The sequence below is a fragment of the Myotis davidii genome, unplaced genomic scaffold (genome assembly GCF_000327345.1).
Source record: "Myotis davidii unplaced genomic scaffold, ASM32734v1 scaffold139, whole genome shotgun sequence".
Lineage (NCBI taxonomy): Eukaryota > Metazoa > Chordata > Mammalia > Chiroptera > Vespertilionidae > Myotis > Myotis davidii.
In genome coordinates, this window is record NW_006290686.1 from 546,422 (window position 1) to 551,316 (window position 4,895).

Below are 4,895 nucleotides of genomic sequence, written 5' to 3' on the forward strand. Positions count from 1 at the left end.
GGGTTTCAGTCCAGATCCAGGTGACCCAGGGCAAGCCTTTTGCCTACACTGGGCCTCAGTTTCCATTTTGTACACCAAGGAGGTTGTACTAGATCATCTTCAAGGGCCCTTATGTTCTGAAACCTGTAATCTTAAGACTGCAAAGTGGCTAAGGTCCGTGTGGGGAGGGAAGGGGAAAAAAACAGGCAGAGCAAAGAATGCATCTGGGGCTGGGGCCTCAAAAGTCCAGGCTCCCTGCCTCCCTGCCCCATCCATCTTGCAGCATTAATGTCAGTGGGGTGGCCTGGGCCCAGGCCAGAGACCAGTTGTGGAAAGGGAGGAATTGTCTGGTTCGAGAAACACAGGAAAGAATGCAGAGCTTCCAAAAAGCTGTGAACAAGTCATCAGCTCTGGCCTGGTGCCCAGAGGTTTCGCAACTGTCCTCCCAGCTTGAATATCAAGAGTGGGCCAACGTGGGGAGGGCACCCCATCCCCCCTCTGCGCATCAGACACTGCAAGATGAGAAGGGGCCCCGAAGATACCTTTGGCTGCAAGTAAGAGAACATCCTGGCTCCAAAGTCTAAATAAAACGAGGAACTGTATCATCTCCCACTACCGCCTGTCCAGAGTGTGTGTCTCCAGCACCTCCAGCAGGTCCTGCTGTCATCAGGATCACAGACTTTTCTATTTCTCTCGTCTTCAGCTGGTTCCCTTGTGGCCCCATGATGGCTGTCTCTCTCCTCAGGGATGAAAGTCGGCTGCCAGTCAGTGGCAATGGGAGCTACAGGCTTCCATGTGAGCAACTGGCGGGAGAGTGCAAGAGAGGACTTCTCTTCCAGCCCCAGACTGTAAGCCTTTCTCTTTGGTTCACTTAGGATGACTTGAGTGTTTCCAACTAATAACAGCCTCTGAGGGGATGCCATGTGCTGACTCACTAAGATCCCGTGTGAAACCTGGGGATAGATAGGGAGGATGAGCAGAATTGGGGTCCTCTGAGGAAGGAAGAGGTGTACAACCAGCACATCCACATGACCATGAGCCTCCATTTCCCATCAGCTCATTGGATCCCCACCCAGCCCAGGGTCAGCGGGACAGCTGTCATCTCTCAATGACCACTGAGGTCATTGAGGTGTAGAGTGGAGTGGCCTGCTTGGGTCACACGGTAGGTAAGTGGCAGAGCCTCATTTGAGAAAAATAAAAACACAGCAGACAAACTGACCAGGCCTCAGGCTGCCAGACTCCAGTCAAGCTCCTCCCTGAGACAGGGGGCCTGCTCTTTCCTCTGGGTTTCCACAGTGCCTGCCCTGCTGGCGGCCCTCTGTCTAGGCCAGTGATGGCGAACCTTTTGAGCTCCGTGTGTCATCATTTTGAAAAACCCTAACTTAACTCTGGTGCCGTGTCACATATAGAATATTTTTGATCTTTGCAACCATAGTAAAACAAACACTTATATTTTTGATATTTATTTTACATATTTAAATGCCATTTAACAAAGAAAAATCAACCAAAAAAATGAGTTCACGTGTCACCTCTGACACGTGTGTCATAGGTTCGCCATCACTGGTCTAGAGTCACCTCGCAATGGTGGATGGCCATCTCCCTCTGCAGCCTGAACATTCACTCAGTCACTCATCAAATGAGGCTGTCCAAGAGCTTCAGGATAAAGGCCAGGGATGTGGGTTCGAATCCTGACTTAGAGCTTCTGTGTCCTCCTCCTCTGTGAGATGGAACCATGAATCCCACCTTTACATCTTTTCCCCCCCTGTTTTCTCAAACTTTATTAAAGAAAAAGCAATGATGGTAAATCGCTAAAACATGGTCCATTTTCTGGGATTCTTCCCTTGAAAATGTGATGTTTGATTTTGAAACACATACCAGGGTGTGCATGGATCCCAACTGTACTAAATAGGTGAGAGGCCGAGATCCTAAAAGGTTCATCTTCCAACTTCCCCCAGTCTGTGGTCTGTCTTTGGGTCTGCAATAATTGCCTGAACTGCTACTATGGCTGCATTAACTTTTGTCTGTAGCTCTCTGAGCTCTTCTATCTGCAGCAGTCACAGAATCTGAGCAGCTTCATGAAGAACTGCATCTCCTGCGTCAAAACCAAGAAGATGCTTGTCTAAAGCAACAGGCAAACCCTCCTTTGCTTGATTCGCTTTAGCAACTGCACCCTGTGTCAGGCGCTCCTGGACCAAAATGCGAATCACCTTAAGCATTACCAGGGAACCATCATGACGTTGAATCTGGAGAAGGTTAGCCAAAGCCATTGCACCAGCCGGACAATCAGGAGCATTAACATCCAAATCGATCAGTGGCTCTGCATTTTTAGCTGCATTGTCAGCATTTGTTGTATTTGTATCAGATTACCGAGTCCTTGTATTTTTCTGCGGCATCTCCATATTCAAGTCCCACGGCTAGACCTAGAAGCCAATCAATTGCTTCTTGTGATCTTGAATCTTGAAAGGACAGCTAACATCTGTGACATGCTTTTCAAGAACTTGGGCCAGCCACTGCTGTGGATGTTTCTTAAATGACCTCCGTCTTCAATCTTGTAGTGTCTGATTTTCTGGTCTTCAAGCCAAACAATAAAGTTTCTAAATTCTGTTTCATCTTTGCCGTTGAAGCTGGCTGGATTGTGGTAATCGAGGGCCGTCAGCTTTCGTTGGAACACGGTCCCGCTTCCCACTCTGTCCCCTGGGCTTCGGCAGGGAGAGGAGAGGCCGGGGCGGCTGGCTCCCGGTGACGCGGCGAGAGGAACCCACCTTTACCTCTTGATATAACTGTTGGGGGTTCAAATGAAATGAGGAAACGGAGCTTTACTGATTGTGAGGAGCTATGGAGCCATCAGGTTTCCCTTCTGGTGGGAAACGGTCATTCCAGGAGCCTCATTGGCACTGGATGGCATCAGGCAGCAGGCACCCAGAGGGATCAATGAGACAGCCAGATGGGGATCCATTCAGCTGCAAATGCATAGCTCACATCCATCAGCTGACAGATGAGGAGATATGTCCTGAGAAGGGCAGTGACATGCCCAAGGTCACACAAGACTAGAACCCAGTCTCCTGGCTCCCAGCCCTGTCCTCGCTGCACCAGGCCACAGGGGTCAACTGAGGTCCACTGCCAGGCCTGAGGCTGGGTGCAGCTGCAACGCCGCCCGTGCCCGCCTGCACGTCCCCACGCTTCTCGGGGGCCATTCTTCAGGGGCTCACTGAGGCGAGGCCACACTTCCCCTCGGGCGGCTTCCTGTTTTGGCCAAACAATAACTCTCGCAGGGACCTGGTGCCAGCTGGCTGCAGCTGCTGCCAAGGCCTTGACTTCTTACATGCAAAGAGGGAGCTCCTGGCCCCAGGGGTCTGTTGTTGGCTTCCCTGGGTCATGAACCTCACACCCAGATAGCCTTTGGGCCCCACTGAATCCAGTAATCCTTTTATGGACCGATTACACACATGGGAGTCCCTTCTGTTAGCCAGGCTTGGTCTCAGTACCCCAAACACAGACACACAGGGCGAGAGTTTAGCCATTCTACGTTTATGCTCTGTCCATGAGGAGGAGGTACCAGTGATGCAGATATGAGTAAGATACACCCTGTAAACTCGCTGCCTCGTTCATGGTTTGTCCTCCCACCGCCTTGCAAGAATTTGGAGTTGCTTATACATGCTCGTTAGTGCATCCAGCTCTTTCCTGAAGGGACATCTCAGGGCACATGGAGGAAGGGTACTGCAGGATGTGGGTAAAAAGGATAAAGATGAACATTTTTTTATGGTGACTTTTTAAATAGGTGAGTAAATCAAGATTCAGATACGTAAAGGGAAGATATGGAGCTGACCCAGGTCCTCAGCCTCCAAGCACTGCACACCAAGATGCTGCAAAAGGCATCGAATCCCATGTGAACATTGGGGTGCTGTGGGCATGCCTATGTGTACATGGGGCGGGGCTGCCTGCCGCTGAATAAAACACATGGGAGTGACAATGGGAGGGAAATTGAGTAGCTAGACAGCTAGCCTGCTGTTATTTCACTCTACAGATGAGGAAAAAGAAGATGTGACAAAACTCCCTGAACATCTGGAAAGCAATGTAGCTGGCACTTGCACCCAGATCCCACAGGGAGCTGCTGTTCTGTCTGCCCCAGGTCTGTCCTCTGTCCCCTCTGTGTCCTGGAAAGCTGCATTCTGTGGATGCATCACCTTTCTGTTAGGTTCGGCCAACAAGAGGCTGTGGCGGGAGACCAGCAAGAGGGGAGAGGTCAAAGCATTTGGTCCCCCTGCTCCTCCCTGTGGGGCCACAGTGCTGGCAGGTGCTACATTATGATGTTACGGCTCCAAGGGCCAGCCTGGCTCCGGAAGGAAAACACCATTGCTGCCTCGGGACCCTGCAGACCTAGGAAAGTAACTGTGTCCTGCTGTTGCCAATGGCATGCTCCTCCCCTTCTGTTGGTTCCCTTCATCATGCCCATCTTTTCGTTCAGCCCATCACCTTGAGTGGTTCTGTTTCCTGCTGGAATCCTGGCCAGGACTGAGCTGGACCCTTCTCCATCTTGCTGCCTTGCTCTCCATATCCACTGGGATGTCCCCCCACCTCATCCACTCCTGCCAGAGGGAGGGCAGTGACTTAGTAAAGTTGGCTTTCCCCTGGGCCCCCTACATTATTTGGGCGCTGGTACTGCTGTGAAGACAATGAGAGGGAGGTTTCCAAAGTCTGGGACCGGGTCCCTCCAAATCTCCCACCTCCTGGAACAGGCTGGACCTGCTGGGCCCAGGGCCTAGTGAAAGCACAGCGTCCTGCTTGGAAAGGGGGGCGGTAGGCCTTGGCAGAGTAGGGGTCTGGCCTCGGCTTGTCTGCTTCCACCTCCAAGCTGGGGGTGAAGAAGGTACTGGAGTCGGAGGGGTGGGGGGCAGGAGGAGAAGCAGAGGCTCTTC

At 51.7% G+C, this 4,895-nt stretch overlaps 1 pseudogene; it reads right to left on the reverse strand.

The window, feature by feature from the left end:
- Positions 1–1,803: 1,803 nt before the first annotated feature.
- Positions 1,804–3,173, reverse strand: LOC102760248 (annotated as a pseudogene).
- Positions 3,174–4,895: the final 1,722 nt, after the last annotated feature.